We start from the raw sequence: 27,451 nt of genomic DNA, 5'->3' as shown, positions 1-27,451 counted from the left end.
ATAAAAGTAGAAAAAGGAGTTTTTCCTTCAGAAAAGAATATGGGATAAATAGAGATAAGATAGCGAATAAAAAAAATATAATGTTCACTCATGTATAGGATATTTCTAGCTAACCGCGTTTTCAATGTTGAGAAGAGACAGTAACTTTAATATATCTGTCTTTCATTCTTTACATTTCTCTGAAGAAATACAATAGAAAAATGTCAAGATACATTTTTTAGATGTACAGTAAACTTTAGAATATTTGTGCACATATAATATACGCACAATATAATAATTTCTAAAATTTTTTATATGATAATTTATTTTCGAGCAATATCTGTTACTTTTCTGAAATAGTCAATTCGATTAAACGTTGATAATGTATTAATTCCCGATGTACTCACAATAAAAATATAATAATATTTTCGGTATATACGACGAGTGATGGAAAAATTAATGGCATTTTACAGTACATTTACATCCCTTGATAAAAGAAAATAGAACATCATCAGCCATTCATTTATTTTTCATGAGCTATCAAAGCCCCGATTTCTCGAATGCAGCACTTTGTAATAGTTTATGTAATGACTATTGATTCTAAAAAACAAGTGTAATTAATTAAAGACATCCTATATACGTGACATGTTGCAGCTGCAATAGCAACGACTCTTTTAACTAATATCTTGCAAAAAATTCGTGTACTCTCGCCTTTTCACCTGACTTGAATGTTTTGTGCATATAATTTATATAAAATTTTACTTAGTTGTTGCAAGAATAATTTTTTATATTAGATGCTGAAAATGTGTAAATATTTATTTCTAAAGTAATGGATTTCATTTTAGACATAATAATTATGTATTTTAGAAAATTAAAAAAAAAATTATTTATGCATGTTTGTGAATATAATTTAAAATTTGTAAATAATTGTTCGCAAAAAGAAAAATAAAACAGATACTTTACAAAAAATTGCAATAATTATAAAGTTGATATCAATAAATACTAGATAAAAAAACGTACGGTAAAGAGAAAAGAAAAACTATGACTACGGTTGAAGCCATTAGCGCGTTTCCGATTGAAGGAAAAGAGGATTTATAAACTAAGCTGCCCACAAAGAAGATGCTTGCAAAAGACTGCGAATGCTCAGAAGGTAAACGGAAAGTAAGATTTCGCTCTTAGCCTCGCGGCGGTATTTCAATAAATGTCGTGCAAGTGGCACTATTGCTCTCTCCCGTGACTGTACATGAGCACATCGTTGTCTTTTTCTCCACTCGGAAATTTCCGTACCAGGAACTGATGGAATAATCACTGCATCCGAAAGAATATAAAGAAATTCTCGAAACAGGTTCGTTCCCTGTACAAATACGAGTATAATCACAAACTGCGACAAAAAGTCATTGAATTTTTTAAATTATCTTTTCTTTAAATAATTATACATTATAAATTTCTGATAAACTTGTATTAGACACACATATTCAATATAGATATAGAGATGTATAATCATAAAGAGTGACGACGAAATATGTGATGAAACAATGTAAAAATAAGGTAAAAAATATTTCAAATAGTTGTCTGCCTTTTTTTAATTAATAAAATATTCTATTTAATTCCTTTCTTCTCTCTTTTTCACTCTTTTATTACAATTTGCAAAATGTTAATTAATATTACACATTTTTTACGAGAGATATAACAAAAAATATTAATTCCTTAATAATTTAATTTAAAAATAATAGGTATATTATCAAAAGAATTATCGAGGAACAAAATCTACAGAATATCTTATAAATGAGGTTTTTAAAGGATTAAAAGAAAGAGTAAAAAAAAAATGCACCGTGACGGGCCGGCGCTTTGTCGGACACGCAGAATATTCGCCGCTCGGTAATTTTCTAAGGTGCGTCCTCATCGAATAATTACTATTCTAAGAAGGGATCGCAAGATCGGTGGGCAGAGATCGACCTCGTGGCCGATGCGATTATAAGCAAACAATGCAATGTTGCGGGACATCGTCGCAGATATATAATATATATATATATATATATATATATATATATATATATATTTGCATAAAACCTTTTCCATTTTATATGCACTCGATCGACGTCAGCCATTGCAAGACGAGAGGTCGGACGACCTCTACCATGGAATATTACACGCACTGAGCAAGCCATTCAAGCGTATTAATAGCGTGACACAACCATCAATTTACCGTACTCCATTCTTCTCTACCCTTTGGCGTATATCGTCAAGTTTACCGACAGTGATATTGGTATTCATCCTTTGTCTGATTTACTACTATAATTCGATGGTATGTGATCTTTGTACTCGCGCCTCTGATGCAACTAGGTCAGTTCTGCGAAAACTCCAAGATAATAATAACGTGGTTTATATGTCTCACGTTTAGAATGCGTAGAAAAATATTAAATGCAGCGCGACACTTATTAATACGATATGCATCGAATATGTATTATTTATGTTTTATGTGTTAACAAAGAAAATATTATTTAATACAATATGCATAAAATATGTGTTATTAACATATATATTCAATTTAGCCTTTTTCTTCACTTGGACTTCAAAAAAAAACAGTGATAAATTTTATCTCTTTATGTTTGATAAGCGTTAAATAAGATACTTTAAATTTGATGCTGAAAATTATATATATATATATTGCTATAAATAAAAAAAATATATTTTGAAAAGTTGAGAATAACTGGAGTTGCTAGGATTAGTAAGTAAGCGATACATACTACGAGCATTTATATTATTAATTAAATAAAGTGAATAAAATATCATAAAGAAATATTATCTGTGACAAAAGATACAGTACAAAGTAATTATATGCACACAAGTGAAAAATAAAAAAGTAAGGAGAAATGATTAAACTGACAAAGGTGCGGCTCGTGTAAATTATATATTTTCACTTAAAAATTATTTAATATAATTACTTGTAAAGACAAATAGTTGAGATAAATGTGCGTGATGGAAAATTTTTGTGCAAAATTTTGTTTTTATACTGGGTTTAATGCATAAATAACGATAAAAAAATAAACATAAATTTATAACAAATAAGTGTTTTACGTGCGTCGCAGATTGTGTTTAGAAATATAAGTATCGAAGAATATATATAATTAAAAACATATTTATAATAAATATATTTCGTGTATTCGAAAAAAATATATTAATATATGTATACATATATGTATGTAATATGTATATAAAGTAACAAAAGGGAAAATCCTGTTTGATATCCTGTTACGTTTTGTTGCGCGAAACCACTCTTATTCAATTGCTATTTCACCTAACACAAATGTTGCGACAAACCATGATAATTACAGGATTATAATTATATAACAGACATCTGAGGATACAATGCGTCATGTAGAGGGGAGACCACGTGAAGGTATAATAGCATTCAGGAAGAGAACGTTTATGCCGATCCGGGGCACGTAAGCGTTACATACAGGGTGATTAAAATTAATATCGAGTCCGGTGGACGGCGAGTACGAGGCTATTAGAGTTGCAAATCTTACAATTATGCCTCGTATCACGCCCGAGGGAAAGAGGTAGCGGGAGAAGGGTAGAGAGCCTTTCACAGTGAACGTGTTCCCGGCGGTATTTCGAAAGCGTGCAAAATCGCCGTTGTGTTACTTTCACACACGCCAATGGCGAGCGACGACAACGGCGACACCGTTATTTGTCCACGCGACCACTCAATTTACGTAAGTGCTTTAGGCAATATTCCGATAGATACTCTACGTAATCGACGATATGCAGCGACGACATATATGCGATATATACCAAGGCAAATATGAACAAGTCGGTTCGGCCACGGAACACGTATCGACCGACAGATGAATGGAATGATAAGAATAGAGGTTGCTTCTAAAGTTTCGCGATTACTGTTGATATTTTTCTTAGCGAGCATATTCATTTATATCATTAAAAATATGCATATCTCTCACAATACAATGTATGTTGACTTTTTATAAGTTTTGACTTTAAAATTGATTTTCACTTATAAAGATATTTTCTTGGTTAATAATAACAGATAATTATAGTAATCAATAGTAATCAAACAAGAAATTAAGGAATATTTCTCGAGCTACACAGAGGACATATTAAATGGCTCGAGTTAAAATATAATCTGAGGTATTTGAATGCCTACACATATATTGAGCTTTAGAAATTATTTTCTCGTAAAAAATTTAATATAAATAAAACAAAGCTATTTCGTATTTTGAAAGTTTGACAATTTTGACAAATTAAATTTCAGATATAGAAAGTAGAAGGAAAAAGAAACTTAATAATTCAATATTTTGATATTGTTATCACGCAATTTTATTTTATCACTATAACATACTCTTCTCGTATTAAATATTTTGGAAAAAAAAAAAAAACTTTTCGCGCATAAAATCAATAGTGTTTAAAGATATTCACTTTGACTCGTACTGAAAAAATAAATACATGGAATGTAATATTTTCATTCAGCAAAGGTGTTAAAAGTATAAAAGTTAGCAATTTGATTTATATATGAGAAAAGAGATGCGCACAGTCCAAGGTGTCAAGTTAAGCGGCGCATCGCGATTACAGGGAAGAATGGGTTCACCAGCGATCGAAAGCGTCCGCAATGGGTAATAAACAGGCTAGCACATAGCCGTGGGGTGCTCTCACGCCAACGGAAGTCAGCGGGTGCGGAAAGCGTGCGCAGGACCGGATTCTCTCTCCTCCTTCGGTGCAAGCTCGAATTTCCGCGTTTCGCCGCAAGGAACGATAACCGGACAGCCGCGGCCCCCGCATGCGGATTTCCGTGTCGAGCTTTCGGAAATACGCTCATCACCCTCTACGTGTTGGGAGATAGCGTCGGCGCGGACAGAGAGCCAGAAGGGGTGATATTCATTGATAAAACGACAAGACATAATGCAAATCAGCACCATAGTTTAGAAATTATCAGTAACAAATGCATGTTATAAAAAATGTAATCTAAAAAAATTTATTTGCTATTATTATATGCATATATATATATGTGTTAGAAATATAATTTTTTTCCACTAATTACATGTTTGATCATTGATATGAATAATAATGTTAATTGAATATTACTTTTATTTTTCTTACGTGGACATGATACATTGATTCGTGCTATATACAGAGAAATTGATTACTTTAATGATAGTGGAAGTCATGTATGCCGCTGCCAGCGGCAGTTCAAACCCGTCCTTCCGAGATCATTCGTAGAGATGACACGTGGTGGAAATCTAGACTCGGTCGCCTGTCGCGGTCGAAATACAAATGCGTCCGACTGTCCGGTGATCCTTCTTCGTTGCGCGCGCATCGACGGCATCCGGAAATTCGGGACAGCATGGTGCAAAGCTAAGCCCGCCGAGTGACACACGCGGTGCGGGTATCTTTCACAGTGGGACCGATTATGTTTCGCTCACGCCGGCAGACAGTGATCGATGGCGCGCTCGTATCTCTGTCATCGGCGTCGATAAGACGCAAATAAACAAGCCCCGTCGCAGCTGGCATTATTAATTAAGCCCGCACGCAACGCGGTCTCGTGTGCCCTTTGAGGCGATGGAAGTTGAGGGATAGTAGCGTGAGAGTACAATGCGTACGAGTGTCCTTAGGGCACTCTCTGATTATATCTACAGTACTTGGACCGAATGTTTAACTCACGTTGCTGTTTGATTTTATTTACTGTATTTAATTACTGATATTTTAATAAAAATTGCAATTTAAAACGATTTAAAAAAAAATCGGGATATAATGCAATGAAAAAAAAAAACAATCAACTTTCTATTTAAAAAAAATGCTATACGTGCGAAGTACAAAATAATTACTTTTCTCTTTTAGTTATTACACCAAAAAAATTGTATTCTTCAAATATATACTTTACAAGTTCTCTTAATATAAAAATATTTTCTTTTTTATGTGATTTTTTAAAATATCTTATTTATAAGTTAAAAAACTTAATATTTAATTTGTGAAAGCTTTAACAAATAGCAAATTCATTTGTAAAATTGTTTTGTTATGATTGAGATTAATAATTGCAAACATTAAATAATAATGGTAAGAAGATATTCATCATTTATATTATTTATATATTTAACATGTTAAGAATATCTGAAACTATTCTAGAGAATTTCTGTCTTAAACTAAGAGGATCTTTTTGAGATCCTTATTTTAGAGAAATATATTATAAAAATAAGTGAAATATTCTTAAAAGATGAGAATATAATTTTTTGGTGTACCATTTTTTTTTCTAAAAAAATTTCGGAAATTATTCCATAATTTCCAACGAAATCACTCTAGCGAGAAATATTTTTCAAGTCGAGGAAGAAGATTTCAAGACACGCCGCCACGGCCACAGAAGCCATCCGAAGAAAATCGGGACGCGAGAGCAAGAGCCCGGGAACGAGGCGAGCATGTAGACACGCTCATCCAGCAAGTCTTGTATCGCGTCGCGTTCCTCGCCGTACTCTTCTTTTTACCCTCTTCGCCCCCGCGCGCGTCGCGTTCTACGTCGTGTCGCGCAAGCTGGCATCCGCCCACGCGTCCACCAGACCGTCGTGCCGGCAATAGCCCGTGGAAGAAGCGTAGAGCTCTTGGTGTTCAACCCCGATATCACGTCGATCGTTTCCACCGTATTTATGACATCCCGGCGCGAACGGAGGCACTTTTCCTGCCGGCGGTTTACGTCGTCTCGCATGAATGATTGTCTTCTTCTTTTTCCTCCTCCTCATTCTACCCGCGATGTGCCAGGATGTCTATATATGTATACTCGCCACTACGGGCTGAATAGAATACGAAACTTGACAATTTAGGGCACTGCGATAACCGTTCGCAAAGTAGGACATTATGGTTACGCAATGTTGGTGAAACATGACTCGTGAAAATACTTCCGCAAAGAAAAATCTCCAATTAGTTGAAAGTCAGAAACGTTGCTATTTGACTAATTGTAAGTAGAAGGGCGGGGCAAATATAACAGATTGTTAGAAGTAACGAACTTTTTCGCTTACTCAGCATGTTTTTCATAATCGTTTTCGTAAACGAGAGCATTTCTCAAATCCGTTATTTTAAATTCTTTCTAAATTTCAATGTTAAGCACGACTTTAAAAATTCGTAGAATTTGCATCGAGGTCGCAATAATTGAAACTTTATATTTTTGCACCGCGAAAGATTAATAATAGAAAGTTTCTCGCTAAATTCTAAAGTTAATCTTCCGTTAGAAAAAATCTGAAAAGCAAAATTTATCTCTGATTTAGAGATATTTAATACGGACTTTCATTTCATCGAATACATTTAATCTTTTGCCACAATAGCTCTTTTTTTTTATTTCTTGCACGAAGATCACGGTAAGCGCTGTTACAAGTGACTATTATTCTTGAAAGTGGCTTTTTGATAGGACTATTTGTCACTGTTAGCGATGCAGCTCTTAAGTATAATACATAGATATCGCCAGATAGCGTATTCAATGCGCGCGTAAAACGGACCGTTAATTTCGGATACTCCTCTATTTCGTGGACGATTTTCGTGCACTAAAATCGTTATAGCAGAATGTAGACGTGACCACCATTGCTACTGCAGAGAAGCCTGACCGATTATTTAGCCGGTGACATATCTTCGTGAAATTAACAGCCGCGATTTTATTGCGTGATCGTTACTCCGCGCCACGTTTTACATTCTTATGAACGAGACTCCGACAGGCGATAGCGTCCAGTGTCCCGGATACTTTACAAGCTTGTAAAGGTATCACGTTGCATCCGGTAGTATAATTCTTCACGCAGAAGAAAAGAGAAAGAAAGAGAAAGAGATTTATTTGATTCTCTGAGACCAAATTACTTCCACTCTACAAACACTAAATGTTGAACATTGACATTTGAAAGATTTAACACATCGAAATACTACTTTAAAATTTTTGTACAACTGTAATTTGATCAAGTTTACAAAAATTATCATCTTCTTTATCACGTTCAATTATCAATTATTAATAATAAATTATTTCCTTAAAACTAGAATCTCAATTTTTATTAGCATTAAATTTAATGATAAAAAATATTTCAGAAATAGATAACAAATTTCTTCAATCTTAATTTTATCAATAATATATACGTGTTCAATTTTTATAACATATTTTATTTTATAAAAATTATGAGCATTATTATATTTATGTTTAAATATTCGATATTGAATATACATATATAATTTAACGTAGAATTAAAATATCATCTAAGACCTTAAAACCCATTAATGAAAAGTTACCTTACGAAAAGTTACTTTTAGAACATATTGACATTTTCACATTTTACATAAAAAGAAAGTCGACACGAAATTGATAAAAGAATCTGTCGTTAAAGTCGGTGGTTTTGTGCGACATCTTTAGCCATCCGTAATTCAGCAACCGCGAAAATCAGTCAGCGTTTTCGATCTTGCCAAGGCGTCGCACAGACTGCGGCGTTTCGTTCCGACCATCGATCTCGAGGTTAAACGGTCGGCATCTCCTGGCACATCCCGTTGGTACCCCGTGCACGTTCGCGTATTTATGGCACCCGAACTCGGTGCGAACAGGACCACTCTCGGTCGCTCGCGTACGACGAGAGAAAATCGCGTTACCGCGTTAGCGCCGAAACGAATCGCCCACTATCGTCGGACAAGAGCGCAAAATTCGCACGCTCGCAGCCCTAAAATTGGACTAGCTCGTAGATGCAGAGAATCCTAAGAGACCGACGCAAACGAAGTGGCGGAAACGGAAATATCGTTCTTCTCTCACTCAAAGCCTTCTCTCCCGATATTCTCCGCGTAGAGGAGAAATATTATAGGAAGAAAAACCGTCTCCCACATATTCTATACAATATCGAGAAATAAAAGATAAAAATAGAAGAAATATTCCCTTTATTTTCTTGTATAAATAAAACACTATGGAAAGTTCGAATCAAATGTCAATCTAAATCAATATATTCTTATTCCTAATTATTTCTTTGTGCATGTCACTTTCTTCAATAGTATGTAAGCAATGTTTATAACTCTGCAGATATTGTACTTCAGCATAATAAATGTAACGCAATCGAAGAAAGCGCAAGCAGTCGTGCGAATCGGTATGCTTAACTGCATTATCGCGTGAAGTGTTTCACAATGAGCATGATCGGAAGGAGCAAAAGGAAGAAGTGAGCGACGATTACGTCGAAGAAAGAGAGAAAGGCGCAAGTATCGATGGATTTAGCGGACGAGAGCGAAGAAGACGAAGGCGAAGGCGAAATGACGAGTACCGCTTGCGCGCACGCGAGCGGAAAGCGAAAGGGAACGATGAAAGCGATCTATATAGCAGCCTTCCGGCCGAGTCAATGGCATAGCAGCGGACGAGGTGGAGATTAGGTTCGCGTCGAGAGTACCATCGTTACGCGAGGCGTCCAAGTACCGTATTAAATCATGATTGAACGCGAATACCGAGAGAATTAATCCTTCAGTTTTATAACCTACTAATATTGACAGAATTTACTTCAAATATCTTACAATTTTTTTTCTCTCGAAAATAACATTAATATATAATAATAGATAGATGCTATAATATATTACTTATATTACTTCCAAATTTGATTTGCAATTAAACTATTTAATATACTTTTATTATATAATTTTGTACATGTTAATAGTTGATTTTAGTTTGCGCGATAATAAACGATAAGATATTATATTACACGCTAGAGAATGAATTACAAATCTGAATTTTTAGAAAACAAAAAAGTGCAAAATAATTTTTGTTAAAACTCGCAATAAAATATAAATGCTGCAATCTGTAACCAATATACATATAAAAGAGAATTATTTTAAATCGCTTCTGAAATTCGATACAAATTATGTTTTCGCTTTACACCTGGAATAAGAGCTTGGAAAATGTCCGCGAAACTTTTAAACCTTTTAGCGTCGGTTACGCCTTAAAAGCTCATTCGGTGCGGCGAGATTTTGTAAGTTAAGGTTAATTATACTCCAGGCCACTTTAAAAATGTCAACATTAGTTATTCTATGGAAGTTGAAACCACAAACTAAATGCATGCTTTGAAGACTTTTTTATACAATTATGCACAAGCCACTTTCATAATCCACTTTCGCGTCTTCTCTATTCTATTTTTATTTCTGACATTTTTAGTCTTATATTTCATGAATATCTTGTTTAAATAATAAAATTATTATTTTTTTCGCGTGTTAAAATCTTATCGTAAGAACACGTCTTCAGATACTTATTTGTTAAACTTATTTTATGTGTGTGTTTAAGTGCTATAAACATTACTCTATTTATACAGCTATTTACACACTGAAAAAAAATTTACTTAATCTAAAAAAATATTTAGTTTAATACGTTCAAACAAGTATTTATTTAAATTAAGCAAAAATATATTTGAATTAGTAAAATATATTGTCTATTTTACTATTCGGCAATATATTTTATTGATTCAAATATGTTTTTGCTTAATTTAAATAAATACTTATTTGAACGTATTAAACTAAATATTTTTTTAGATTAAATAATTTTTTTTCAGTGCATAAAGTGTAAATCAATGAGATATATAATATATAAGCTCCATGTATTAACAGGCGCTAACAAATGTTACTTGAACGAGATATTACTCTTAATGATTATATATATTTTTGACTAATAATTAGCATTCGACACCAGTACTGTGTAAAAACAGAATAAACCAGTTAAATATAAATTGTTTTCAGTACCAATTATTTATTCGTGTCATGTGTTTTTCCTAAACTCTCCAAGTATCTCGATGCATGAGGAACGACGAAACAAGGTGAATTGCTTCTCGCGTATGTAATGGATCAATGACATTTGCGCGGCTTTGTTGTAATTTAGTTGGTGCTCAATAGAACCCGAGATCAGAACGGTAGTGTAGAAGACGAGCGCGTGGTCGTGAGCCTTACATCTAATTACTTCCTACGAAGAGATCATGAAACCTAAGCGAAATCCTGTACTCGACTTGCAGAAGGCACGGTTCCATCGAAACGATGCTTGCGCTCGAAAGTGCTTTTCTGCTAATTATCATCTCTCTGCGTATAAAAGAAAAATAGACGATAAATTTCAGATATATCACACGGTCATTAATACACAGCTTTAAGATTATCTAAAGAATATATACTAAATTTTCTTAAAAATAAATTACATAAATATTTCTATGACCGATATTAATACAAAATATGAGCGATTATTCTAACGTCATTACTATTAAAAAAAAAAAAAAAAAGAAAAAAAAGAAATTTAAATATAATTCCAATTTATTTATTTTAATTAAAATAAATAAAAAACAAAAAGTAAAGTCTATTTCGTAAATATAAGAGATTTTTCTTTTGAAAGAAAACCGACGCACCAAATTTACGTCACGATCCTGTTTCGCGACTCAACTTCAACTTTGAATTAACAGACGCGTTAAAGCGTCGGAAATCCTCTCGCGGAAAATGTTACAGCACAATCTGACGTATTCGCTCGAGCTTCTCTCGACTTTCGCGGAGACGATCGTCGACGTGGAGAGGTTAACAGGCGAAAACTCTATGCAGAGCTACGCGAATGTACGAGTCGTCGGTCGGTTACATACATCGAGAGAAATACACGAGCACGAGCACGAGCACGAGCACGAGCACGAGCTATCATTAAACGTCGACCGCGGTAGCGCTACAGTGAGATATAATGTTCATCTCTCAAGGAGAAATATCTTCGTCAAACTGAAAGGAGCCTTCGTAGACACGACGTCTCTTTTCATGCCGTTGGATTAAGTATTTTCCGCGCGAGAGTGGATTAAAACGGTCTAATTATCGAATTGGCTTAGCTGCTCGATTAACTCTCTCGTGACTCTTGAATCGAATCTGCTGCAAGTAACCAACGTAAACTCCAAAATGTAATTTCAACTTTTATCGATAGAACAATGCTGTAGATAGTATTGAAAGTAATGAATTAGTTAGTTGTTACAATTGCGTTCTAGATTGATTTTTTTTTTATTTATTGTATATTACTATAATTAAATTATATGTAGAATGAAATAGATATAATAGCGAGAAATTGCAAACTGTGATTTGAAAGCTGAAAGCTGAACGTTGCAAAGTTACAAAATGACAGTTCGAGAGTTTAGATCGGAGAGTTGAATGTTAATGAAAATGAAAGGCAGAAAGTTGAGAGTCGAGAGTATAAAGTTTACTGCAATACACGTTACATTCTCTTGATTATCTTATTTAAATTAATTGAGATAGAAGAAGAAGCAGACAAATTTTATCTTTTATTAGAAAAAAATAAAAAGTCAAAAAAATTTCAATGCGTTTATATTGGCACATTGTAAGCTTATTAATAAGCTATAACACAGAGTTATAGCTACGTCTGCTTGTAGATTCTCAATGCTGACAAAATTCAGCTGAAAAAGATTGAATCAGAGGCAATTAATTGTGCTTGGGATCGCACTTCCACTCAATCGCGATTACGGTTGTTGGAACGTTGCACGTTTAAGCGCTCATCCTTCGTCTGTTTGCACCGCATACTTCGAATGCCTTCAAATAACCGGGCCGACGGGACACGAGGACTTCGACAAATTTATTTATCTGACTACGCTCTCGAGTCCTTTCCCTCGGCTCGTCGTCCATTCCCTCTCAATTTGTGCACCGATGTCATTCGCACCGCGCGAGATAATTAAAAAGCCACGGCTGAAGTACAAAAATGAAGGAAACTCGTTTCGAGATGCGTTATCGTCGTTGCTTTTTCAACCACGATACCGATAGCATTTTCATTATAAACGAAGAGATAGGGAGAAATATATACAGAATTTTCTCTCTCTCTCTCTTCCTTTCTCTTTCTCTCTAGGGAAAGCTACATTTTTATTTCATATAGTAATTGAGTTAATAACGCGTTAAAATTAGAGCGATTAGATGCAACATGCAATTTTTCAAATTATTATTTGCTATTATTTGCACTATGATCGATTAAATGATACGGTGTGTTTTATTATGACCAATATCATATAGATCCGTAAAGATTGAAGGGCATCGTGTCGCTGATATGACGATAAGAATAAATGAACGATAAGAAAGCAACTGTATTCCTACAAAAAGTACAAATGTCGTCAAAGATCAGTTTATTCTCGAACGTGACACTAAAACGGCGATAACTTTACTTCAAAGTTTCCTCATTAAGGTTCGCGAGAGAAGCGAGGCAAGTTTTCAATCAGCGAAGAATGAAAGAGTTCAAAATCACGATCGATGATCGTATCCCAAATAACGATCCATAATAGGATATCCAAAGATAATTTTTAGATTTTATCTTATATATCTCATATTATCAAGTTATTTAATTATTAGTAAATCTTTTTATAGTGTTACTGAATATTCTTATATGTATCCGAATATTAAAATTAATGTACACCTTCTAAATAATGTACTTCTTCGAACAAGTTGCTTTTCGCTTTAATACATCACAAGTATGCGCCATTAAAAATTCAGTATCTTTCTCACGTCGTACATGAGCAATAATATTTAATGCTGAGCAACAATGGGATCCTTATGTGCCTCAAAGGACATTTGGCGAAAAGGAAAGACTCGAACGTGCTCGAGAGTCCACCATTGAGAGCGCTTAAAGTCATGCTAGCAACGATTTGTGTGCTCCTGACGGTTTTGGTATATATATATATATATATATATATATATATATATATGTGTGTGTGTAAAAAAAAAGTTCTTTTGATGGCCATAACACAAACCGCGGATTAATTCGAGCTCACGAGAATATCGTTTGTTCGCGACCATGCAAATGCACCGGCGGGCACAGAATTGCATAATAGCTCTCTCCATATCTCTCTCTCTCTCTCTCTCTCTCTCTCTCTCTCTCTCTCTCTCTCTCTCTCTGCACAGTACGCAGATTGTTCACATTAAGAGCCGTTTGATACTGATTCTTGCTTTTTGTAAGCTTGTTTGAAATCGCACTGTATTAGCGTCCTCGAATGCACTAAGGTAGTGTATATATACGTGCTCGTCTCTAAAATTAGCATCTCTACAAACTAATTATCTTGAGAGAGGATTCCGTTCAACGTACTATAATCATATTCACTGCGTATATGTATGTGCGAATTAGGAACATGTAGCGTATAATTAAATGTTGCAGATGAAACTCAAAGGCCATCAAAGACAGGTAATTTTGATACCGTTAGAAATTGGTGTGTATATATGTATTGATATGTATATCTATAAATACGTTTCGATAAAGATTAAAATAGATTACGAGATCAGCAAAAATATTTTTGCAGCCAAGAGAAAAAAATTACTATCCATTAAAAAACATATTTCTATATTAACTTGTAAAACTATGGCTACTTTAGTACTGAAATAATTTTTATTTCTTCTTTATAACCCTCATCCCCTATCTATTTTTACAAAAACATCCCGGGGTTCTCGGAGACCTCTGTAGTAAAATGACAATTTAAATAGTATCTTACGCGCAGATTAATGTCGTTTGTGCGTAAATGAATAATTTGTTACAGTTGCAGCTGCACATTTTTTGGACACGGGGAAGGGGGACAAACGATGAACAATTTAATGTTTCACCCCTTTGTAACAGGATCTATTTCTGTTATCTTCGCGCGCGATACAAGCGTACAGTTGCGGATGAGAGGGATGCGACTGTTAGGGGAGGACCGGTGTGCTCTAGATGCCTAAAAATACTCTTGCCAGAAACACTATAATATAATTATCTCCATGATGTATAGAGTTGCCCATTCACTTCTTAACGGTCGACATTTGTCATCCGTTGCAGATGACGCGGCCTATCTGTTACCCTTCGGCTCCCCCACCGTTTCCTCACTCGCAAGAGGGATTATTCTCTCATTTCTCATCGAAATTATTTATAAAAAAATTTATTTCGAAAATAGAATGCTAATCTTGAAATTTTTCATATTTTATTGATTTTTTAATTTGTCGATTCTTCATGGCTATATCTGCACAGATTCCCTGCTTGAAATATAATAGTACCTATGAAAGTTTCAATACAAAGTTTTTATTTCAAAACCCTTTAGATGTGCTACATAAATGCGTGCATCAATAAAAATAAAATACATTAGATTATTTTTGCACGCAATAAACTCACAGCGAGTAAATAATTTTTCGTGTAATGGCGTCCAAATTAGTTTACGTGCATGGAACAGAGCGCGATCGACGGTGCACCCAAGTTTTCCGGAAAAAACAAACTTCGTTATCCACGAGGGCCGTGATAGGCGTGGTGATAGCGTCGTTTATTTGATTTCCCGCTTACCAGGGCGAACGCCAAGCGAAAAAAAATCTACATCAATATCGACATCGATCGACGCGCGATGCGGCGCGAGCGCGACGCAGCACAACGATATACCGATACTCGATTAATCATTTCGGTTCATACCTCGGGGTTTTAGCGCGCGACAAAAGCTTGAATGACCGGATTCCGGCGAAGCGTGACGGAACGCGAAACGGACAATACGTATGAAATATAACGGCGTCGATGAAAATTTCTCGGGACAAAAGCGGACGTGCGCTTTTCCGTGACCTCGGCGCCGCCGAATTCGCGAATTAGCAAGTCGAAGTGACGACGGAAATCAGTTCGATTAATTATATCGCTTTCCTGTCCCTCCTTTCCCCCCTCCCTCTCTCTCTCTCTTCCGCTCTGAAATTCTAGATTTATACTCAATGTCACGAGGAAAGAACGATGTATCGTTCTTACAGCTGCTCCTCGGAATAAAATCACAACTAAAGGAAACGAATGCGATCAGCAGAGCTAAGAAGCAAACTAATAGGTATCTCATCGTTCATCTTGCCGCGCGTTCTAGAAATATCTAAAGATTGCGCAATGCAATTTCAACTTGAGATAATTTTGTTTACGTTATTGTATTAAATTTTTAACATCAATATTTGTAATTTTAACATTTTTTGAAAACGATCAACAAGACAAAAACTTGTCATTTGCTGTTCAGTTTGATTGTGTGTTACGCAATAACTTTTAAAAATTATGATATAAAATTGAAAAAACTTATAAAAATTAATTAAAATTAAATTTTAGTTATTGGAAAATATGAAATATAATATTCATGAAATATAATATTATTTCATATTTTTCAATAACTAAAATTTAATTATTGTATTTTTTTTTATAACATCACATTCCTAACACACTCTTTTCGATAGTTATAAACGTTATCAATAGGGTAAAGTGTAAAACATTAATAGATACTGTAGAAAGAAGTATCGAATAGCGATGATATAATTATGATATTATATACTTGAAAAGTATACTGTGAGTTTAAATATAAATTAAATTCAAGCATCATTATTTAACGTGAACAAACCTGCTTTTCCGATGACAGAAGCAGCATTCACTTTTTCACCTCGCTTCAAAGCGACGAAAATCAAGAACGTTGCGACGGCGGCTTAACGCCTGCGTTGCGTCGTTAATACGCGCAAAAGATCAAAGGGCGAATCATTCCGCTCGCGGGCAGTTGGAAATTAGCAAATCAAAGGGAACCGCTAATACACTTTCCTTGTGGCGAAATGACGATTCCTGCCTTAGTAGGTCTCGAAACGTCGAAAGGGCAGGCAACGATATCGATCGCATCTGCTATCTTTGTCTGCTCGACAGACAAAGGGCTCGTTTCCCGGATATTCATGGGAAAACTGTGTCAGCATCGATCAGGGAAGATCGATCTCTGAGAAAAGAAAAACGGTTTTGATAGAAAACAAACGATAAGCCAATATTATTGAATCCAATATAATCTTAATAATCGTTACCATCTTTCAATAGCGCAGTGAAGTATAGATTAATGAAGTATAATATATATAATCTCACCGTTCTCTAAATCCAGCTTAAAAGATTTAAGAACGTGCCACTTTGGACCTCTTACTTCACAGTTTAAAAGATTTAATAACGTACCATTTAAAGCCGCGAGGATTTAATGTTCCAAATTCAGAGCTCAGAAAAGTGGTCCCTACAGTCGTAACGCAATCGATATCGACGTATACTTGTAATAATCGTGCAGGAGCCCCCTCCAAGAAAAAAAAAAAATAAAAAAAAAAAAAATAAAATAAAAAAACAAAAACCGAAAGAAACTCAAACGATCGTCGTACGCGCGAGACCAATTCGACATTAGCAAGTCAAAGTGCGCCAACGCGCCTGTCATCGTCCCGCCGTCCTACCGCGGATAATGCGTACCTTTGTCGCGACGAAATGATGGTTTTCGTGAAGCAGCTTAATCTCGTCGCCCTTCCCAAATTACCGGGTCGTCCCAGCGGCTGGTGGCGACTCCACTCTCTCCATAATTTGTAAGTGCGCCTCGGCCTGGTCTCACACCAGCCCTATCTCTTTCCGTCCCCTTACTCTTTCCTCCGCTATCTTTCATTCGACTTTCCACGACGAAATTACAGATCGAGCGACAAAACGTGAACGTAGGCTTCGTTTTCTTTCTAGTTCCTACCCTTCTCGTCCCTTACGTTAGCATTCCTCGCGGCTATCATTATTTTCAACGATCAATCTGGACGGGATCTTTGATCAGTCGACTAATTTGATATTTCAATGACACGACGTGGACAAGGCGTGGACGCGAGTCGACGATCGCGGAACACGACCGGCGACAGAGTAGCTACTGTAATGTAATGGAATGTGAAACATTGTTAAGGATTTGTTAAGGAATTATATTAAACTAAATCTATTCTCTGTGACGTTTTAAAATAACGCTAGAGAATAATATAAATATATAAACCTATCAGGCAAATATGATGTAATTTATATAAAAACAAGAAGTTAGTTTAAATATAAATATTTATAAAATTATAAAAAAAATATAATAAAAACTAAAATATAAAAATATAAAAATAAAAATAAAAATAAAAATATAAAAATTTTAAAAAATTTAGTTTATAAAAATTCAAAATTATATAACATATTTTTATATAATTTTTTAAAATAAATTTTATAATACAAACTTTTTTTAAATTGTAAAATTTTTTAAGAGTAATACACGCGCGTGAAATGTTCTTATTCGGTAAAATCAACCCAATGTGTACTTTGCTCAAATTCCTTCAACAATGCTGTTTTGAGAAGTTCGAGACTGGATTATTAATTGGACGGATTCTCGAAAGTGATAGTGCAAATGCAAGAGACGAGAATAAGCAACTTTACTAAATCGAATTATCAACTACTCCATAACAATCCAAATTCAATCGGAATTCACGAGCTTCGCTATGGTCTTAGCGAAGCGCTATAGAAGACAGAGGAATAGAAATGCTACGTTATTGAATAATAATTAACTAGAGAGGAAACGGATGAAGGAATAAACGGATAAGAGAAACATATCGAATTTAATTAACATTGAATATTCTAAGATTGCTGGAACTTGAAAGTTTAGATAGTAATGATAGCTTATAATTGAATACATCGGGGCAATCTTTATTAAATATTTACTAACGTAGAGATCGATAATACGTTTGACATAAAGAAAAGTAATCATTTATATCTCCGAGCATAGAAATCAATCTTCCTAAAGATGTATACACATAATCATCCTCGCCCACTTGTCTCTTTGATTAGTTTGACATTTCGTCGATAGATACGCATACGTTACAGTGAACAATGATTTCCCATAGTGACTTACTCGACCTTTGATCAACGTCGGATTTATCCCATCCCATAATTATTATGCTGTATTCGAGGCTGACAGATAATTTAAATAAAGAGTTGCGAGCGTGGAATTAACGAACGGCTTGTACAGTAATGTCGGAATGACGATCGTTAATTGTTCTAGCGCAAACGAGTGTTTGGCAGCGCGACGGCACGTAGTTGTTCATTTCGGATTAGGATAATTGGGCTTGCAGAGGGTGTCAAACATCGGGGGTTGCCGCGCTCGCCCGGATTTCGCTAATTGGTATTATCAAGCTTTAGCAACTAATGATATTAATTGACGCTCGCCATCGACGTCACGAGTCAACTCATTCGAGGTATCGAAGCTTTATTTACTGGAAGAAAATCTCAATCTCTTTTATAAGTTGTTTTTTTTTACACGATACAAAATATTGGAAAAATTTTTGCATTTTTATAATTTTTGACGATTTTATTCGACACAGTGTTGATAAATGGCTGAAGATGTTTATTAAAAAATATATATTTTATATATTTTTTAGATTGTAAATAAAATATTATTTGTATTATTCGTATGGATTGTGAATATATAAAAAATTCGTTTATAATATTCACAATTAATAAATAGGTACGTATAATAAATCGTGTCATAATTATAAACACGCACAGAGCGTGGTGTGTTTTTGAAAAATGATTTATAAAATCCTCAGGTGTTTTAAAACTTTGTGAGAAAGTCGGATTTCTCGAAGGAAAGTACGCCGAAAAATCAGATCAACCGGAGAACAATGCGCGATATCTCATGCTCTCAGATTTTAACCTAACGCCTGGCAGGCGTTGCATAAGACGACAGGATGTTAAGAAAAACTCGATGCATGCATATAAGCGCAAGCGGAAATACGTGACAAACGTGTGATTTGCCTGTAAAGTGAAAGGGTGTCAGGGGCTCACGTGGGTGCCGGTTGAGTGAAACGGTGCAGAATAGAATAAACGCATGAGCGGTTCGTTTTGAGAGAGCTACATGACTCGAATCTTGTAGAACGTTTGTATAACGATAAATGCAATATGTGAGTAAATTACTTATGAAGGATATCGTGCGTGTTGCAAGAGTAGGGCAGCTACTCCATAAAGTGAAGTAGAGTGGTGTAGAAAATGAGTTGTGCGGAACACATGGAAATGCTCGTTGTAAAAATAATCAATCTCGAAAACCGTTGAATTAAAATTAGATGTAATAAATTACCGGTCGAGAGTGAGTTTTTTTTTTTGCGTTGGAAATTATATTGGAGGAGACTACCGACTCGTTTACGTCAGCCGCGGGTGAATATAAAGTGTACATATACTCGCCCTTTAATGAACCCTCCATGAAGCGGATATGACGCGCGGGCACGTAGTCGCGCGCATACGCGGAAATGAAATTGCGAAATGCTAAGTAGCGTGGTGTATTCTTGGAAGTCCTCGTCGTACTTATCGGCGTACTTCAACGCCGCTTAATTTATAGAGGCATAAAATAAACTCGGGGGGATCGATATAACCCGCGCACGGACGCGAAATCCACCGCTGTAACACATCTACAGGGAGTGAGATCCTAATCGCGCCGGCTCGCGAAACGAAAATTCGCGTGAGCGAATCCGTCTGTTCATCCGTCCATCTTACACCCTCTACTCGAATGCCGATCTTTAGAAGTATATATGAATGCTCTCCGTCTTATCTATCAGGGCTATTTAAGACATCGCCCACGATCCTCATCAAGGGAGATATCCGCGAAATCATACGCGGATTAACGAATAAACGACGGATGTACACGAATACGTCGTACGGTAAAAGGCGGACGAAAATATCGTTATCATTGATTCACTCAGGGATTTGATAAATAATGCATATTCTTTAAAAAGTGTTCTATCTGTCCCATCGATCGTCCTAGATCTGCTTATCTCGTTTGTTGGAGAAAAATCATTTCAGACCGTTACTGATATGGCGAATTTGTCAAATATATTTATTTGGAAATTGAACAAAAAGTACTATTATTATAAATGATATGCATTAGCGTCAGATTAATCAAAAAGTATTTTCCGTGAAAAATTAAAACAATAATTGTCTTTTAAAAAGTTTAAGTGGAACTATAGTCTAATTATTTAAAAATAATGGTTATAGCATTTTTTAATAGATTTTAGATTTAATTATTTGAAAATATTTAACATTCTAAAAAGTTTTTTCATTACAGCTTGACCTGATAATTTATAGGTCGATTGAAACTTGACACACCGTATAAAACATTTTATAAAACATACAGTTTAAAAATATAAATAAAATAAACATTAATCTGATATTAATCTCACAACCAATAAAAAATTCGAGCGATCTTGAAATTTTACAAATGATTATTTAAATGAGATATTATTTTCAAACGAGATATATATTATGTACATAAATGCTTTTCCAGGCACTAGTATTCTTGTATAAACTGAACGTCATACGTTACTTGCCGATATCTTTACAATTTCAATGCAAATTACGCGCTACAGTCTGCGTGACTAATTTAATATGCCACGCTACCTTATTATCGCACGTAACAGAATAAAAAGCTTCAGAAATTTTCGTACTAGAAATGCCGTGTTCTTTGCAAATTGTCAAATACACAATCGACTGTAATGTACTAGAATTTTATGAAATAATAGCCTTATTTATCGCTTAAAGTGCATCGCGCTTAAATTATAGTCTATATTTAATGTTGCGCTGTTGCGTTATCAACCAGATATTATTTTTCACTGTTTTTAATATAAAAAGTATACAAAATATATATAGAGGAAAAATTATTACATTATCTTTTATATATTCTAGAAAAAAAAAATTAACATCGATAAAAGTAATAAATTAGATAGTCAAAGTATAAGACGTAAGAAAAAAGCTGTAAGAGATAGAATATTGATTTACCGTGCGCGAATAAAAATAGATATCGATACAATTTCGATATAAGATTTCTCGACTGGAAAGGAAGTAACGAATTTCACGGAAAGATTAATGATCGGTATCGCGGATATTAAGATTGACTAATCCTTCAGATAGAAAGCAAATTTGTAAAACGCTTTCGTCGTAAAGGACGAGATCCGTTAACAGATTGCTTTTTCCGCCCGACGCGACGGCCGCGGCCGGACGCTAAAGCGAACGGGAGGATAATTTTCATGCGAGAGCGACGAAGGAGAAAGCGAGCAGGAAGTTCGTGGAAACGCAAACGGCCTCAACGTCGCGCCGCTGAGGACCGTTTACGAGAGCGGAGTGAGCTTAAAGCAGATAGCCGGTAAAGATCCTCGCGGCACGACATACGACAGTCGCGTGATACATCGCCCGACGGCTGTCGCACTATCTCTCGCGTCTACTACGACAATCTTCTTCTCACACTTCGCCGAGAGAAAGAGAGAGCTGCCATTCCTAGAAATGCGAACGCGCGGCATTTCCACGAATCGCCGCGATATCAAACAGATGAATCGGATCGGTTCTTTTCCTTTCTTCTTTTTCAAACCTACGCAAGAATGATTCAATTGCTTTGCGTATCTTTTTTACAGATTTTACAGATTTATTTCTAGAAATCAATGGCATAAATTGCATGTTAAATAGATATCCACGCGAAACAAGCGAATATTAATATTAACGTCTCAATAATAATTCTTTTTTTTTCATTACATAAAAAGCCGCGAATAATATACAGAATAACTTTAAGACGCAAAATAAAATATTGGAAAACTTTTATACACAGGATCAATGATGGGATTTAGTGAGTATTAATTATTATTATTTTCTTAAATTTTATTTAGAAAATTATTAACTACTTAAATGACGTTTGTCTGCATTAATTTTGAAAATATTATTCGAACAATTTGTAGTTTATAAGTTAAATATAGTTAAATATTAAGATTGAAAAATATATAAAGGTAATAAATATAGAGGAGTCAAAGATTAATTATATATTTTGCATTCCAATTTCTCATCAAATACGTTCGCCTGATACATTAAAGATTACAATATATGAATGATTTACCGTGAACTTTTATCATATTCTCGTCATTCTCTCCTATCTCCATATTTTTTTAACTATATTTATAAAGTCACTTAGGAAAGAGAGAAAACTCTATCGTATTTATAAACCACTAAAAATCTATGCTCGTGAGTTCTGTTATAGTTCGTATTAAAGCCCGTTATAAGGCATGCAACAGTTTAAGGAGCCTCGTCAAGAACTGTCAAGTTTGTTTACGGATTAGGAAATGCCTCGTAAACTTCAGCTTAACCCTTTCAAGAATCTCATGATAATTTCAATGTCCTAATGCTTGTCCTAAGTAATGTTTACCATTCTATTGAGAGATTATCCCTTTCGAATAAAATACTTTTTACATCTGATTTTACAGATAGATGTAAGGAAAGCTTAGCTAATAGCCGAAATTTATATGAAAAAAGTCCTAAAACACTCAACTTTAGAAAACTAGAAGAATATGGAATATGTAGAATTCTCTATCGTATTTTGAAACTGTCAAATCATACTATAATCGAAGATATATTAAATTAATCAAACAATACAATAATTCTACTCGTTTTATTATAACAATATAAGTTATTGGTGTTATGTAAGAAGAAAAATGATTGATATGAATGACTTCCTATAAATCTTAAACAATGGAAAACGTTGACTTGGATGAATTAAGATTTACGGATACCGACAACAAAAAGATTTTAAGAAAGGAAGAAAAATTCCCTGCGGTGGGCACGACGCAAAGAGTTTCGTTTGGATTTCTCTTATTTTCGACTTGGCCGCTCGACACGACAATGCTCTTAAATTCACCGCCTTGAACTGCGGACAACGCCATTATACCAGGAGAAACTTTCGCGAAAAAAATCTTACGGACGTGCCCGCAGAAATTAGGCCATTGTCGGTTCATTGAAAATTCGCGAGAATCGAGTTGGGACGCCGCCTTTGGTCGAGATTTGCAATCTCATCGGCGAAAAGCTCTCGCAATGTCATTGACTGTGACATTAAAGCGGAAAAATAAAAGTTTGAAAAGTTATTCACGTGCATGTGAAAATTCAAGGCACACAAAACAATCATCTGATTCTAAATCTGATCAGTCTGTATCTAAATTATCTAATTATGTATTGGACAATTACAATTTTAATTTTAATTTTAATTTTAATTTGTTTTGTCATTCATTGAGAATTCTGTTTAAATTCAAATTAAATAAAATAAATTCTAGATATTAAATAACTCAATTACGAGAAACACATACACACATTCCAATAAATTATTGATATAGAAAAATCGACTTCGTACTCGTCAAAGAACCTGTCGTGAACAGAAATAGCGATAGTGACAGCTTGTATGTGTGACACTAGTATGTGCCACATGGTACTAAATTTCCGCGATTTAGCGCAAACTTTAAATGGGATCCGAGGTCGGTTCTACCATTTTATCTACGAGTACATACGTGCACTGACATACGCGCTGGTATGTTTCGCATGATCGAGAGCCTCCGTGTTTTACGATCGCACGTTTTTATTTATTTTTTTTTTTTTGCTGCGCGTGCGAGATCACTTTTGTATTTCACTGTATTGTGGGAGCTCCGAGCGACAGACTGCGCGTGACAGGCGCCACGGCATAAACATCGATCTGCGAATATTACCGTGAAGCATTACTCGCGAAATGACTCTCGCGATGCCTACTATTCGGTTGCCAGGTGAATCAGAAACTTTAACCGTTTGATATTAAATCGCCAAGCGACGGCAGACTGTTGACGTTTGTGTTCTTTGCGATAACAATTGCGTACAATTTTTTTCCGATGCGATAAAAGGATTTCAAATAATAATGTACCGTTGGTTTTAAAATGACAGGAATCATATTTCTGTCCAAATAAGATACATCGATACATAGATACATATTATTCAACTAATTTGACTTTCGTTTCAGTTTCGCGTCATTTTCTTAGTAAGCCTGAATGTTTCGCTATCAGTCATCGTTCGTAAACATAATACGAGCAATGTATATAAACATAACTCGGACTATGTTTCTAAAAGGTACCGCGCGATTGTGAGTACAATCAATAAATATGTCATTTTATGACAAGAGTGTTTTGTTTCAAAAATCTTATACTATATCAATAGAAAGAACTATTCTCTGTTTACATGAAACGAAATAAAAGTAGTAAAAAAGCAAAAATGATTCGAACGAAACAAAATAAAAGTGTAATAAAAAAAAGGTATTATGCATTTTTTATAAATCATATTAATGTTTATAAAGCATTCTTTTTTATATATATATATATACATATATGTCGCAAGTATATTATCGCAAGTAAATTTTTTCTCTTTAAAATTCTATTCTTTTAACACTTTTAATGACGTGTTTTACTTACTGTAAAGAAACAAAATCACTATCAAAGCAAACATTTTTCAACGCTACGTCAAAAAACATTTAAGAGAAACACTCAAAAGATAAGTGTGTACCACTTCTTTCCTGGAATATTCTTATATCAAGTTACCATGAAATCACTGATGGATTTACGATAGATTTTTCGAATTCTTATCGTCGTTACTTATTTGAACATATCGCGAGAGCATCCGTTAAAATAGTGACTCGTTTCACAAAACTTTATGGATTGACAATGAGACAAATATGTCAGAGAATCCTTGACTTTTGTCAGAGGAAAGTTTGTCTACTGTGACGCTGAAACCAAAATTGTGCCAATCTGTAGACAAGTGATGGTAAACAATTTTTTTCATAAAAGGTATTCGACCTTCCTCTCTCAATTAAGAGAGGAATTTGGAACAATCAAACCTCAATCAATTTCTCAAACTTTTCATGTCAATCCAAATTTTTGTAAAGCAGAAACAAAATAATTATTAAAAAACTCCAAATTTTCTAATAAAAAAAAACGTGTTATATAATACATGAATATTTAATTTAATGTAAAATAAAAAATTATTAACCGTTACAGCTAAGGAATGCGCTGTAAAGATTATCTAATCTTATCTACTCTTTTTAAACGCTTTTCTCGAAATCCTGTTTTTTTTTTTTTTAAGTTTCGGTCGTCGATTATCGATAAGATAAGATTCAGCGAATCTTCGAGAAAACTTACCACTCAGAAATCTAGACGACAGCGAGATGTCTCCGGGTTCGTTGCGATTTTGACGCGCGTCGCGACGCGTCGTCTCGACCCTCGAGAAACGATGATCCTCTCTCGCTATATACACTCCGCGTGTCGTTAAGAACTTCCCCTCCTATCCTCCGCCGTCCTGGCGATCACACACTTCCGCCACTGTCACTCACTCACTTTACGAGCTCCTGGATTACGCCCTTCTATAACCCGATACGAGCCGATAATTCTCTGCGGCGAGTCGATGATAGACAACCACTCGCACCTCGCACCTCGCACCTCTCTCGATCTGTTTATCCGCGCGTCACTTCAATCTGTTCCGTCTCGTCGCGACACTCTGAAAGTTGCGTTTTCGATTTACGCGGTTAAAGCAGATGTCACACTATTCACTGATCGTAATCGGCGAAATTTCATCGATCGAATTGATTGCCGGCGAGAAAAAAAAAAAAAAAAAGAGTACGAAATTGTATCTCTCGCGCGACGAAAAAGACTACGTCGGATTAAAGTCGAGAATATCACTCAGCGAAGGATAATTGCCCAAGTCGAGTATTGTAATCGTGAGAACTGTTATCGCTATATCTCGTCTCTTGCCACGTTAAACGATCGAAATTTCAAGCCGGCTCTCTCTCTCTCTCTCTCTCTCCCTTTCACTCAACGAGAAGACGCGCACACCGCACGCAAGCTAACCAACCGCGCGCCACAGCACCAGCCTGTAAACTGAAGCGCCACTGCGACCTGAAGCCGGGATCCGACTGGTTCCTTCGGCCTCCCCTCCTAAAGAGTCCCCACCACTTCTCCCTCCCCACTACATCTTTCGAGCGGTCGCTCACGCGCGCGATTCTACGCGCGCCCTATCTCCCGTTCAAGAGAGAGATCCCTTCTCCGTCATTCTCATTCTTTCTCTCTCTCTCTCTCTTCTTTCTCCGTTCGTTTCCTTCTTCAGGAACTATTCCTTTTCCTTGCTCTCTCTTTCTCATTTTCCTCCCATTTCCCTCTCTCTCTCTTTCCTTGGCTCGATCCATCCTCGTTTCACTCGCATTCCAACGGTGGTCGGTTCCTCTCCCTACGATTGCCCGTTCTTCCCGCGCGCGCTATGCCATGTTCCGACTGCCTAACACCGACCCTTCACGTACGAACGACCGAACGACCACCCCCGTTCTCTCCTCTAGCACAGCGCACACGATCAACCTCTTTCATCTTTCTCTCTCATTCCTCTCGAAGAAGCCGCGACGCGGCAGAGAGGTTGCACCCTTCGCCGAGGACTTTCCGGATCTCCCACATCTCCTTCCCCATCCTCCGTACGCGTCCTAACCAGCCGTTCCTTTCAGAAATATTTCGACGTCCGCGCGCATGTACATCCTTGCACCTGACTCCTCCGCCGAGTTTTCCTCGGTCGAGGAAGTGCGCCGGCCAATCCCGGCCACATGTTCGACACTTCCACTCGTGCCATTCTTCTCGGATCAGACGAGGGAACGGGAGAGGCTCGGGAAAAATCTCTTTATCATACTCGCGAGCAAGCGGGCTCTACATCCTCGAAAAGAATGATGTTACCCTCTTTTTTTTTTCCTTTGACCATTGGACTTCAGCGTGACGATCAGAATCGAGAAAGAAATTTCTACTGAATGAAATAAAACGTAGTCAATTTCATGGTTTATCGATGCAGCTGAATAACGAAAGCCGGAGAGTCGCGGAGAAGATGTCTTATTTAATGTCACAA

The 27,451-nt window shown here is 35.7% G+C and overlaps 1 protein-coding gene across 2 annotated transcripts in view; it reads right to left on the bottom strand.

Moving 5' to 3' along the window:
• Nucleotides 1-26,460, bottom strand: part of Olf413 (DBH like monooxygenase olf413) — a 197,167-nt gene extending 170,707 nt beyond the window's left edge. The window contains exon 1 of one of the 2 annotated variants that reach the window (XM_072904996.1): nt 25,717-26,460. The gene's annotated coding sequence lies outside the window, so the exon portion shown is untranslated. Of the gene's footprint in view, nt 1-24,993; nt 25,663-25,716 lie in introns of those variants that run through there. The other variant, XM_072904997.1, reaches the window with a different exon arrangement.
• Nucleotides 26,461-27,451: the final 991 nt, after the last annotated feature.

The sequence above is a fragment of the Anoplolepis gracilipes genome, chromosome 13 (assembly GCF_047496725.1).
Source record: "Anoplolepis gracilipes chromosome 13, ASM4749672v1, whole genome shotgun sequence".
Classification (NCBI taxonomy): Eukaryota; Metazoa; Arthropoda; class Insecta; order Hymenoptera; family Formicidae; genus Anoplolepis; species Anoplolepis gracilipes.
This window is presented reverse-complemented; position numbering and strand designations above follow the sequence as displayed.